Source organism: Etheostoma cragini, chromosome 16, assembly GCF_013103735.1.
Source record: "Etheostoma cragini isolate CJK2018 chromosome 16, CSU_Ecrag_1.0, whole genome shotgun sequence".
In the NCBI taxonomy this organism is placed as follows: Eukaryota; Metazoa; Chordata; class Actinopteri; order Perciformes; family Percidae; genus Etheostoma; species Etheostoma cragini.
Genome location: NC_048422.1, coordinates 2,730,408 through 2,744,714, shown reverse-complemented (window position 1 = coordinate 2,744,714; position 14,307 = coordinate 2,730,408). Strand labels below are relative to the sequence as shown.

The window sequence follows — 14,307 nt, the reverse complement described above, 5'->3', positions numbered from 1 at the left end:
TTTGGAAAAAGGCTGCAATGAAACAAAGAGTGAAAAATTTAAAGGGGTCTGAATACTTTCCGTACCCACTGTATCTGGTAGTGTCTAGAGAGGGGTTAAGAGTCTGTGTCAGGAATCCAGGAAGGGTTGTCTAGCTAAAAGCTCATTTATGATATAATTATGCATCTGTAGTTTCAAAACTTTGAGCATTATTAGCCCTGAAATAGAAGACACAAAATAGTACGAGTTAGAAAATCCCTAAATATAGAAGAATATGAACAATGTGTTGCACTATCAATATATATATTTAACTGAGGATCTGGATGTCCCGTTAATATGGTTCTTCTAGTCCTGTAACCCTGCCACTCCTCTCATAATCTGCACGGATCATTTGTGTTGAAATCCTGTGGACATTCAGAAAAAAACACTTTGGTATAGCAAAGACACAATGGTACGTTCTCTCACCTAAACATTTGATCACGGCATGACACTCAGATTCTCTTTGTCTGTCTGTGTGTTTTCTCTCTCTCACTCATTTCTTTTCCACACACACGCTCAAGCACACACACACACACACACACACACACACACACACATGCTTGTCCCGTGGTTGAGTGGACAGTGTGATAATGTGCACATGAAGGGGGATGGGCAGAGTGTGTGTGTGATTGGCTGTGTATGTGTGTGTCAGGGTTTATGAATGTGTCACAAAGATAAAGCGCTGGCCCTGGGGGGGGTGTGGGGGTGTGTGTGTGTGTGTGTGTGTGTGTGTGTGTGTGTCAGACGTGGAGGGAGAGTCATGGACACAAATGGAAACTAGTTACTGTCTAAATGCCTGTTTGGCTGTTTGATTACTAACTGACTTTTTTTTTTTATATTTCAAACATATCATGTTATACAAACAGTGTTTGAACAATTCATCATCGTACTTAGAAAATAGTTTAAAAATATATTAATTCCCATCCAAAGAACATTACAACTTTGCTTAACGACAACAAATATAATGGAAATAAAACTCAAGAAGGCACACACAAAAATACAGAAAATACAATACAAAGAAAAGGTGAAGTGGAATGTAGGCTATATGATCTTTATGGATATAAAATTCCCCATGTCAAATTACAATTACAAGACAATCCAATGTATTGTTTTGTTATTATTGATAATAATTAAGAATAACATGGGTAGCTTCCCATTTCATTTCATGATTCGTTTGAATATTGGAATAGTTTTTAAGCGTCTTCCACAACTCCACAGAATACCCATACTCCAGGGATAAATGTCTAAGAAAAATCACATTTATTGTCCAAAGCCACACATCTTGAAACAAATTTGTTAGCGGGATAAATAATGTGCTATATTTTAAAAAGATTAATCTTTCAGTTTATTGGGGATAACACATTGGTATGGTAGAAGCTTTGTTGATTCCCAGTGAATATTATAAAAGAGAGAGAGAGAGTTCCAAACTAATTTTCACCTTGGAGGGATTTTCCTGTTGCTGTATAAATAATTTCATACATTTATGATTAATATGTATTTCATTAACAAAGAAGATGGGATTCATTTCTTGCATGAATCCCTTCATAACTAAGAAGTTGAGCTTCATAATTTTGTAAGTCTGCAAGAAAAACGATATTCCTATCAACTCTCTTTCTGGTTCTGAAGTCGTTATTCCATGTAATGGTTTTTTGTGGAGAAAAATTATAAATGAAGCGTAATTTTGCAGCATTGAGCGCCTGCTGATGAAATCCAAACAACTTTTGCAGTCATTTAATTTCCTTGTAACTACATTGTAACAATGAATTCATGTTACGGGTCTGGTCTCCAGTTTTCTAACATGATGAAGATGATCTTTATCTAGTTTGGGAAGCAATGTTATTACAGCTTGCTTCATAGTAGTCATATCCTAATTATGACCAGAACATTCTTTTAACATGTTAAAATATGGAGTTTCAATTACGTCTATGAAATTCAATGGGAAGACCATCCTTTTTTGGAGTTTTTGCTTTAAGTTTCAGGTTATGAGATTCATCTCAATCTAATTTAAAGTCATTTGAAATTTGTAGGATACGGCAATTTAGCTTATTTTGGATGTCTGTGAGAGAAACCAGGTATCACTGTCTCTGTGTTACGAGCTAAAGCATTATAAGATTGTTGTAGCAACCAACGTATTAATAACTTAGATTTATATAGTGCATTTCATGAAATCCAAAGACACAAATAACGTTACAGAGTAAAAGGAAAACGTCCATGCTAAATAGGACATCATTTAATGTCTGATTCTGAGTACAACCACTTGACGCATTGCAAAGTTATTTTATAAATAAAATAGACATAATATTTTTGAATCATTTACAATGATTAATTGTATCCATCAGGTGAAAGCACGATCGAGTGTAACTCACGTTATCGTTGTCTTTCACTTTCCCCTTTATATTTTAGTAGTTCTTTGTTTAATTTCCTTTTTTTTGATGATGGTCCAGCCCCAGTATTAGCCATAACTACAGCAGATATCTTGTAAAATAACATTCAAATACAATAGGGCCTATATAAAGACGTATATACATATATAGACATATATAAATACCTGGCTCCTCTGAAATACGCTAACCGATTTTTCAAAATCTGTGACCCAGCGTCCTCTACCTGCTGCAAATAATTCTGTGACTTGACAGGATAAATCAGACCCTTACTAAAAACTAAATAAAAATAGCAATATTTTCACGTTAGTCTCAAGTCTCAAAAAGGGACAGAGCTTTAGAAACATTAAAAAGTTACATATAGTCACTTTAACTATACTGGTAGTTGGCTAAACATGTGTTTAATATGTCCATATATATTATTTACCACCAGAATTCCATTATTCACTCTAAGAACCAGAATATTCCATCCACTCTCTTTAGAAAGGTGGGATTCTAACACATCTCCTTTAAATTTATTTGACAAAATAGCTACTCCCGCTGAGTGATTAGAAGTATGACCTTAGTAAAATTGACTTCTCCAGAATTTCCCATCATGTTACCTTCAATTTGTCTCTTGTAGAAACATTTAATCTGCATTTGAGCGTCTACAGAATAGAAAAGTAGCCTTTGTATTTAGAGATGTTTTGTATGCCTTCGACAATAAGAAAGACCACTTAAAGGTTGATGAATGTTGTAAAGTAAATTCAAATGTAAAAACACAATTTGCATGCCTACAAATAAGATAAACGTTAGATAAGAGCTAATAGGAACCCTAAACCTTTTGGTAATGCTTAGAAATACCCAGAACACTGGGAGTACCAAGATGTTGAGATGTTTAAAGACCTTATTAACATCAGGCTACTTAACTGTCCACTTGTCAAACAGTTACTCGCCTGGTTGTATTACCTAGACGATTTAATAATGGGTGAAGATTTTATGCAACAAATTTCACACCATGGATGAGGGCGACCGGAGCTTGCCATCTGGTCTTTTTTCCGTCCTTACGAGTCTACTCGACCAGGGGCCACAGTTTCTTTTTGCATTCTCTCTTGGAGCGTGTCAGAGATTCAGCCGCTTCCAAACTTCAGTATTGCACGAGTCCTTCCAAATCTTGGACCTGAGGAGGAATGACATGGAGCAAAGGGCCGCAGGTCAGAGTCAACCCCACTGCTTCTGCATCACGGAGTCGACCTTTATATACAGTATGTGCGCCTGCTCTAGCAACTGAGCAAACCCAGCCACGAAGGTACGCATGTAGAACTGTATGATACTCGGATGTGGTGTCTTATCATCTCTGGGGCGCCCAACTCTGTGTACTGTATCAACCAAGATTCCAAGCTTGCATTTACCAGCAGGTGCAATCTAACTCATTACCTTCACAACTTCTTCTCTTACATCTTTGTTCACTCTTTCAGGGAGGTTGATGAGACGTACGTTCCGTCTTCTGCAGTAGCGTTTCCCTTCATCTGTTTTTTTTCCTCTTATCCTCATCGTCTCCTTTGCTTGAAATGATTAAAACTATTAATTGGAGAATCAGGAAGAGCCAAACTCAAAACTACCAGGAGGTTTTCTAGGTCCACATCCATTATCAGTGTACTTTGTATGCCTTTTCTTGCGTCTCTCTTTGTCATTGTGGTCCACGAGCCCCGTGTGAATAGCTTGGCATGCTAGGAACCTGATCGGTCTTTGCACATGTTGTCTAAAAAGGGTTATTTTCGGCCATCCAAGTTCTTGTATTGGTTTTTAACTCCTACTTGTTGGTGCATCTCTCAAAATCTGATTGTTCAGCGAGTTGCAAAATAGTGGCCTTGTTTTAGAACATAAGTACTCAACTAATGTTTCAGAGCTTAGCAAATTGCAACCACCACAGTTGTCATCATGCGCAAATCCCCACTACTGGCGCTAACCCCCTGCTAGTACAGGCTCTGTCTGCTCGGCTCGCCAGCGGTGCCCCATACTCCATTTTCCATTGCCGATATAGAACCGCTTCCTGCGTGAGGCGAGCGTGGCTGGTCGTCATAGCAACGCCGCGGGAAAGTGGCGTGACCTGACTCGAGACACACACAGAACGTCGAAGGTGTGTTGTATTTGATTCTTGGCGTGTGGCTGTTGCCACAGACAGAAGACAAATGCTTTTTCAAAAGAAGCTGGAGGCAGCAAAAAAAAACAACACAGCTGGCTTAACTATTTAAACACGGCGGGTTTGTTTTTTTTCATAATGGAAAAACCCAAAAAGTAGAGGCGAGTCGAGCAGGTACCATGTAATTGAAAAACGCCATATCTGACTTTATTTCACTCTGATAGACTGTTTGACTGAAGGACCCAAACTGTTGACTAACTGACACGCTAACTGGTTTAAAAACAAGCTGTGCTCAACTAGATCAGGTTCTAGTTGCACTCTTGTCACAGACAGCCATTCACAGTGTGATGGTTTGGCTGCATTATATATTTCCCTGGGGTGTGCACCTAACCCTGTGAAGGTTATGAAGTCATTCAGGTCAGGCAAGAGTCAACCAGCACAACTGATTGTATGTCTCAACACAACACGTACGGTCAATTTAGAGTCCCCCAGTTCAAAATTAGAAAATAGAACCGAAAGTTCCACATCAGCCGCAACCATATTGGTTGTTTTAAAAACCGATAAAGGTATTGCTGCCTTCAGATAGCTAGGATTTAATGAACCAAAGTCCTAATTTTTATTAAAGCAAACTACCAACCTTTGTCAATGTTTCTTCTTCACTGTCCTGAATCAGATTAACTCTATCTCTCTTTGCAGTTGGACAGTACCAATACAGTGATTTTAATATAAAAGAATGACAGTCTGTTGAAGTTCTGAAAAGTCCCTTTAAATGTTGTAGTAAAAACCTCTACGTAGAATTAGTGAGGCTTTAACCATCCTATAAGTTTTTAAAATAAAATAAAATGTGTGGGCCTATCAGTGTGTAGGCACTGATAGGCCTACACAAGCTGAAATAGTTTCAAAACGTGTAACAGTGTTTATTATATTATATTACGGTTGTAGGGGGTAAGAAGTTGAATCAGAGATGTCTGACTTTGAGATTCAGGAAGATCTATTTACAACTCCAACACGAAGTTAACTCTGAAGTTATATTGGATGTTACATGTGAAGTTGGATGTGGTTCTGAAGTATAAGCAAATGATAATGCACATAAGCATCAGACTAACTATGAACATTATTTACCAAAACTGAATGTTATAGCCACCAGCGTATAACGACAAACAATACAAGAATTGCATTCATTACTCTGTAATAATAAACATAAATGTAACATATTGCTCAGTAAAACAAACTGGGAATAAGCCACATCTGTTACAGCACACACATCCATAATAGAGCAAACAGTGTAATACACTTTTAATAGCTAAGCACGTGGCTCCACAGGCTAGTCTGTTTACTGGCGATTGCACGTTGCTAGTAAATTTCCCAAACAACCTGAATATTAACATGTGGCTGATAGAGTAGTTTTAGCTGACGTTCACTTCAATGAAGAAAAGAAAAAAAGTGATACATACACTGATACATTCTATCCCCTTCTCCAGTCTGAGCGCAAGAGGAAAATCTGACATTGCGATGTTTTTTTCCCCTGTGATATAGATTGCGAAATGAAAAAAGAAAATACATTTTAAAAGATGACATAAATAGCTCTATTCGGAAATAATAAATCATTCTTGACTACTGCGGTGATTTTGTAGGTGAGTGCATCTACATAGAAGAAAAAAAATTAAAAAGGATCTTTTCTAATGTGGACCTTTCTTTGTTAAACTTTAATGCTTTACAAACACCAAAGCAAGTAAGCGCTGTGACTAACGTTACTCTTCTGAAGTGGTTTTGGAGGGAAATTAGGTAGAAATACACTGGTTGACCACATTGTATCATATAATAATCAATCCAGGCTAAAGTGGATGAAAATGACTGCATGTTGCTTTCTCTAAATTTCAGGTTGTGGTCGACTAGTTAGTTTGATAAATTGATCAGACCTGCATGTCACGCACACTATCAACAAACTCTGTTTATCCGAGAACAATTAAATCAGTGGAAATGACGTTAGATCAGACACCGACTTCTGTAGTAGATTAATATTACGTTTCCAGCGTCGCGGCGCCGAACCTCAACGTTAGTTGGGACGGACGGACCCCTTGTTTTTTTAGGCTAACTATATTAGCTTTAACCTGGCTGGTAGCAGCTTTCTGCTTTTTACTTTAGGCTAACTATATTAGCTTTAGCCTGGCTGGTAGCAGCTTTCTGCTTGTTTCTTTAGGCTAACTATATTAGCTTTAGCCTGGCTGGTAGCAGCTTTCTGCTTGTTTCTTTAGGCTAACTATATTAGCTCTAGCCTGGCTGGTAGCAACTTTCTGCTTGTTTCTTTAGGCTAACTATATTAGGTTTAGCCTGGCTGGTAGCAGCTTTCTGGCAGGGAGACGTTGTGATTATGTTGCATTAATCAGGTAATTTAGTCCGTATTTGCAGTGAACATAAAACACTGACTACTGTAGCTTCAATGACTACCCATCGAAAACTATGCACATCACTGTGTCAGCGGCAGCTGCTGCCTACAGTACTTTTCTACACACTCTCCTATAACAATAAACCCCGCCGGACTAACGTCACATAAACACACTAACCACGTGGCTACCTGTCTTTTGGGGAAGGGTCGGTTGGTAATAATCATGTAAAAGGAGAACGGTGAAAGTTTACTTTTCTATCAAGCAGCAAAAAAGGATTAGCGTCAACATCACAACGTCCCGCGGTGGACGTCTATGGTTTTATACCTTCTTGAATCAATTGGATCATGATGTAGGCCTTGTCTGTTGTGGGAATGAGGGAAGCTCATATAGCATATTTCGCAGAATGACTGACCGAAAGTTATAGCTGCTGCGAAGGAGAATAATCAATCTAAAGGTTCATGGATCATCGACAGATGTAAAACCAATAAGTAGTAACGTGTAATTGAAGGACTAGTAAAACTGGCTGTTTGGTGTTGTGTGGTCCACTCTTACAAACTTGTATCCAGTTTGTTTGTGGTATCTTCTGCGGACGCCCCCCTGACCCTCCCCCTTCCTTCCCATACCATCTAATTGAAGCGCTGTGTTTCCAGAAAGCGTAGATAGCTCCCATGTCTGTGTCTTAAGACAGTAAAATACACTTAACCTTCAGATGGACTCAGGCAGGTTGGAAGGGCAGTCACCATTTCAGGACTCAAATCTTTTTTCTCTATCAACTTAATTGTGTTTTTCAATTATTTCCCCAGATTTTCTGTCTCCTGACATTTGCTGTAAGGACATTTTATATCCCCAGCTCTCCCCCTCCTCCCACACCACCAGCAGCACTCTTTTGTTTCATTGAACTTTTTCTTGATTCAGAGAAATTTAAAGCTTTGTCTCAGTTGAGGCTGTTTTCACAGCTACATTTGTCTGCTTGCTTTTTAGTTCTTGCGCATTCATTTTTCTTTTGACTAAATCTTTTCTCACAATATTTTACTGCCTGCCGCTCACTTCTCTTTCTCCCTCCTTCGTTCTCACATCAGTTGCTGCTGGTATTGATCCCCTCCCTCAGTCCCTGGTGATCAGGTTTTACCAGTCTCCCATTGATTACCAATGGAGGCAGCGTCGAGGTGCATCATGGGAAGATAGTGCGGCTGCAGTTCGAGAGGGGGTGGTTGGGAAGGTTGTTGGTTTGATTTCTTTAGCAGGGTTTCTGGAAAACCACATATGTACAGTTTTTTCATCACAGCCACATAAATATATATCTATATTTAACAAAAGTTGTAATTGCTGAAAAATACTGTACATTAAGTAGCTCTTTAGCTGCATACAACTACAATATAGTGTTATAAACCATTTATCAAATGTTTGTATCCTGCTAATAGATGCTAAACAGGAGGACTTAAAGTGAATTGTTGCCTATTGTGGGAATGACTTCAGTTTAATTTCATGGATTTTAAAATACAAAAAAAAAACATTTACAACAAAAAACAATTTAACCCTTGTATTGTCTTCACTTTCGGGACCCTCTCGTACTCCTCGGGTCAAATTGACCCTTGACTTATTTGGGGTTTTAAAACCAATTCTGAAGTAAAATTTCCTTCATAATCTATTAAATAATATTGTCTTTATCTCAATTTCAAACCATTGAAATAACATATATGTTTAGGCAATGCAATCACTCTCTACTAGAACACAATTAAAAATGAAAGTGTGATTTTTTTCTTTTTCTTTTTCTTTTGTCATAAGGTTATAATTCATGTTAAAAATCCACTATGGAAAAAACATAAGTGGTCATATCCAGAATCTCTTTCTGAATTGAGTCAGGAATACATGTTTATCACAGAAAATAAGGTAAGGCTGTTGATTTTCTGGTAGAAAGTTCTTTTCTTTTCCTTCATGTAATTTTTGTTATTGTAAAAATTTGAAATGGGTCAATTTGACCCGAATACCATACAAGGGTTAAAGCATATTGCAGGTTTTTTTTTTTTGGAACACAATCCATACAGTAAAGAGATATTGTTTATGAACATTTTTTTGAAAATCAAATGTTTTTTGTCATTGGTGTTTTTAAGCCCAGTGTGTTCTAAGTGTTCTTGTTGGGAGACTTATTCTGTTGGAATCAGCTGATCAGAAATATGAAACTAAAACAACAGTGTTATGGTTGCATTAGTGCATTTTGATGACTGTTTTATAGACATTTTGACATGTCAAAGTAGGAAAAGGGACAGGTGAAAATGGTCGATACCATTGACTCAGTTCCATTAAGTGTCCCAACAAGCTATTCCAGTGAGCCAGCATGCACAATAGCAGGGCCTCCCCCTAGTGGAATGCAGCCATCATTAATGTTATTAATTACACCCGTGCTTTTCCTATTATGAAGTGGCTGTGGCACATATGCAATTGCAGTTAAGTAACCATAGTCTGCCCTGTCGGTGTATGGACACAAACATCAACGTCTCCTCCGTCTTGCTTCACAACTAGAAGCTTATTATTTTTGGGGCCCTTTACTCACCCAGAATGAAAGTGAGCAGGGCGTGAATAATCGCCAATGTTAACTTTGCGGATTTGTGACCATGCCTTGACAAGTCCAATTGTGAAAAAGGTCTATTGAGGTATGTGTTGGTTAAGGACACTGCTGTGTGCGTGCATGCGCGTGTGTATGTATGTATGCATGCGTTGCTATATTTATTAATGTTCCTTAAAGAAATCCACTCTTTCTTTATTTCCTCTTTTTTCCCACTCTTTTGCTTCATCCTAACCTCCTTCTCTTGTTCTTTCTGTCTTTCTAGTCTCTCCATCATCCCTATATTTTGCCTTTCATTTCTTTTTATTCTTCCTAGTTTATTTGCCTTACATCCTGCTTCAAACCTTTTCCCTCTCCCATCCTACAATGTGCCAGTACTTCCCTTTTTACTGGTTCTCTTATTGTTTCCTTCATTCTTACATTTACACCTGCTTCCTGTTGTTCTCTCTTGTCTGTCAGTTCTCCTCTTTCCTCCATGCCATCCTTTCTTTTAAATTTCATTCATTATTTCATTGCATCCTTTCTCACACCATCACACTTTGTGTTTTTGATCGTCACCCTTCTTGCATTCAAATAAAAAAACTTTAAATAATGCAAGTCAAAAACGGCAATGATCTCAAAATGTTCAGCAAACATTAAAGTATAGAAACATTAATGTCAGTACAACAATACTTTTTTCTTAAAGGTGAAAGAGTTAATACATGTTCTTCTGCTCTGTAGCATTTCTTTTTTCTTACAAGTCCATATTTTAACTGTGATTGCATGGACTCCACAGGTTGTTGCCATACACCATCCTGCCCTCTTTTAATAGATTCATTCCTTTATGGATAATATCATTTCAGGCAGCAAGCCTTTTATCCCGATCCGTCGGTGGTTTTTATGAAGATTTAGCCGAGCTGGGGCGAGCTCACCCGTCCCTCTTAGTTTATTGCGTTATGTTTGGGAGCAGGTTGGCCAACAAATAGGATTTAGATACAATGTCATTATAATAGATCTGTCGGTCATGAAGGAAGCAGATCGATCGGCTTCAAAAATCAGAGAAGCAGAGAAGCAGCAGGTACACAAACACAGGAAGTGATCCTACCTGATGACTGTCTGCAGAAAAGCTAACATCTGAAAGTCTTTATAAGGTCTTAGATCATTTTTGTATGGCTGCACCACTACGTCAAATGAAAAGCTGTCATTACTTATGTCATTGTAGCTTACAGCGTATGTATCCTGTCTTATTTAGTACCTTTGAAAAGAACAGTAAAACTAGAAACCACTCAAACTTAACGGCCCTTTGCTCACTTTTGCTTTTCTTCAGCAGTGTTCTTTGTGTGTGAAGGAAAATCATGTTTTTCAATTCCTAGTTTAATATTTGTATCCATTTGGACTATTTTGAGTATTAGGTACTAAGGTAGTAAACATAAATAACACAAAAATGTCCTAAAAGACTTGGTTGTAGGGGTTATAGTCTATTTACTTTTAGTCTTAAAGTAATGGCAATAAACCAGAGCAAGTCTTTCTACCATCAGGGAATGCTGTGTGGACTAGCCGGACCCTCCTTAACAGCACTGTGGAGGAAGGTCTGGCAATGCGAGACTATTGGGGTTATAAATATTAGCACGACCCTCAGGCACAATGGCCACAGTTATAAGAAAAAGGCTCAGGTTAAAGCTATAGTGTCTTTCATATTAACGAACTTCCCGTTACATTCAAGTCATTGCCAAATGAGGTGATACAAAACTAATTAAGCCTATCAGCTCCACCCATCTTTCTCAGTATTTGTCAGTATGGCTAGGTTTACAAAATGGTGACATTCACGTGTGCTAGCTCTCTTGGTAGGCGGTGCCTGACGGGGCCAGTCGGGGCAGTGATAAACAGTGGAAATAATAGTCACAATAAAGATAATGGAACAGTGGCTACAACTGGTAGTCATAGTATTTCATGTAATTGCAGGGCACTGCAAGGCGTTACAGGGTGTAGCGTGGCGTAACAGAGCATTGGTAGAAGCAGCAGGGTTCAGCAGGACGTAGCAGGTCACTGCAGAGCGTAGCCAGGGGTGCAGCAGGACCACGGCGACAGCTGCAACCAATACCTTGTTGCCATTCTAATCCAAGGAAACATGCTAGGCGCAATAAACTTCCCAGAACTAAATTAGTAACAAGCATTTCTGGGACCTGGATGCACACAAAAGGAAAGGGAGAGGGGAGAGGAGCTAAGTGTGTCAAAGGAAGGAGGATCAGCTATAGAATCTTAAGTTTGGAGGGACTTCTTTGAGCAACATGATAATAAGGAATTACTGTAGTCCAGCCTAGAAATAACAAATGTATGGACTAGCTTTTCAGCCTTGTTTTGAGACAGGAAGTTCTTAATTTTGGGCAATGTCCCGAAGATGAAACAAGGCTGTTCTTGAGGCCAGCACAAGGTCGAGGGTGTGGTTGAAACAGTGAGTGGCCTCATGCACATTCTACTAATGAGTTGAAAATAGTACTAAGGCTATCATTGTCAATGTCCACATGGATATTAAAATCACCTACAATATGTACTTTGTTTGAGTTAAGGACTACACACGATAAAAACTCTGAGAATCCGGTAAATAACAACTAATATTGCTGTTATGTTTTCCATGTTGGATGTTGAAGCTTAAGACCAGGGCTTTCAAACGAGTTCTAATTTAGGTTTAGGATCAATTAACAGGCTTGACTCAGAGAACACAGGTGACGTATCCGCCCACAGCCTCTCTGTATACAATTACTGTATAGGCGAATATGATAATAATGAAGTCAAACTACAGTTAACATTTAATAACGGACACATATCCATTCACATCCACAATATTGCATTTTGCCCTAAACCCAAATATTGGGCAGAATTAAAAAATACTTAAAGTAGTATTTTCATTTACGTTCGTCTAAGAAGATTCATAGGTTTAACGGAAAAAAAGGTTGTAACCCTAAATTTAATTATAGATGAATCATTATTTCTCATAATAATTGCAGAGGAGATGAGTGTAGTTTTTCCAGCCCGAAATCATTTTCACATATCTCCAATCCAGGCTTCATACAGCTCCAAAATCTGCACAAATCCCAGGGAAAATAATTCCAATAAGCATCGATCATGAAGCTCATTGCTGTGAGCACATGATAATAACTGAAGTCGACCCAGATGAATGCATCAGCATTTTGAGTACCGCTCGTCTTTTATCTGGTTCCTGACAGCAGGACAGTCTGACAACACTGTTAAGGGAGATTTTAGTGAGTAAATGAAACAGAGACTGTAACAGGACATGGACAAAAATAGTATTTTGAGAAGTCCCCAAACAAAAATGACACACCTAAATTATTTTTGCAATATTAAACAGTTTTTCAATTTGACACTGGATTTTGAATATATCATGTGGTGGTTTTCTGGGTATGTGCATAGGGAAGATCAGTGCAGGATTTTGGCCTTGTAAACATCCAAAGAATCAATATAGCTTGACAGATTGGTGTGGGACCAGTCAGTCATTGTTGACATGATGACACCACCAGTGTCCTGGATTATATCAATAACCTTACAAATGTGGTGTTAGAGATATAAAATCTTTCTGCAGCTGCACAGCCCGTCCCTTGGATTTTGGTGCATTTTTTTAAGGATAAATTTGACAATATTTCTAGAACAGAAGCCATGTTTATTCATTCAGAAGCAAAAACCAATGACGGCGTAGCGAGGGTGCCCGTCCAGTCAGGCGCCAGAAGGTGTGATGGAACAGTCCCATTACTATTATTGACTTTGGGTCCTGGACACACCAGTGCATATACACATTGACATAACACATTGTACTGTCCTATTCTAAGAAATTAATTCCAACTGTTTGGAAGAGAATACCAAGGGAGTCCACTTTGTTCTTTTTACCACTATGTAAAAAGGGTTCCGGTTTACATTCAACTAAATATCTTTGAACCCTGCAGATACCCCTTCAATCTGTCTGAATCTGTCTCTCTCCCGCCCTCTCTTTACTTTCTCTCTGTAAATCTCAACTTTTTAGTGATTCTAGTTGGGAATCTATCTCTAATTCTGTTATCTACTGGCCCAGTCTGGCCCGGGGATGGATGCCATCTGTAATCCATTTATCAGAGCAGGCCGCTGGGCCTTTTCCAAATGACAGCTGGCCCTTAGCAATCTCATTATAAAAAGCACCAGGATATAATATGGAAATATGGGGGGAGGGAGCTCCTGAGTTCTGAAAAATGGACTGAGGAACAAACGCACAGTGGACAAAATATTAGAAAATATTATATTTATTATTATATTTTTGAATCACACTTGTGCAGTCATCTTCTCCCAAAACCACTACAGAACACCCAGTGTTCATGCCAGAGTCTTCATAAATGTAAAAGGATGTAGTCCCTGCGTAGCTGAGTATCAAAGACACTTTTACTCCAACTATCATTATTTTCTCCCCTTTTTCTAACCATATTATCATGATATCATAAAATGATAATGGTTATTATTTTATAACTTTTTTTCTCCTCGACGAAATTTCTGGACATTAAGAAGCCAATGACTTTAGTGCAACAACAACCAAAATTATTAGCCTGAAAACCAGAATCAGCTTCATTCTTCAACTTCAACTTTATTTTGTCCCCAGAGGGCAATTGGTTTTAAGCAAGGAACGATACATGATAAACAACATAGTCATAGGCTTCAATACTCTTTTTTTTTTTTTACACTTTGTTACCACATTTATGTTTCTCCATTGGCTAGATAACAGATGTGATTGTAATCCATCTTGGTTTTCCTGGATTGCATGCCAATCGAGGTCACACCTACTCCAGTCCATAAAGAGGGGCTCGAAAGTTTGGGCACCCC

The 14,307-nt window shown here is 38.4% G+C and overlaps 1 protein-coding gene and 1 long non-coding RNA gene across 4 annotated transcripts in view; both read left to right on the top strand.

Moving 5' to 3' along the window:
- LOC117959032 overlaps positions 1 to 13,805 on the top strand; it is a 16,903-nt gene extending 3,098 nt beyond the window's left edge. Inside the window, exons 2-3 of the long non-coding RNA XR_004659859.1 lie at positions 1,043 to 1,047; positions 13,795 to 13,805. This is a non-coding gene — a long non-coding RNA (uncharacterized LOC117959032). The remainder of the gene's footprint in view (positions 1 to 1,042; positions 1,048 to 13,794) is intronic.
- The window catches only part of LOC117959018 (WD repeat-containing protein 7), a 137,022-nt gene that overhangs the window by 81,960 nt on the left and 40,755 nt on the right, over positions 1 to 14,307 (top strand). The gene's annotated exons all lie outside the window — the stretch shown is intronic.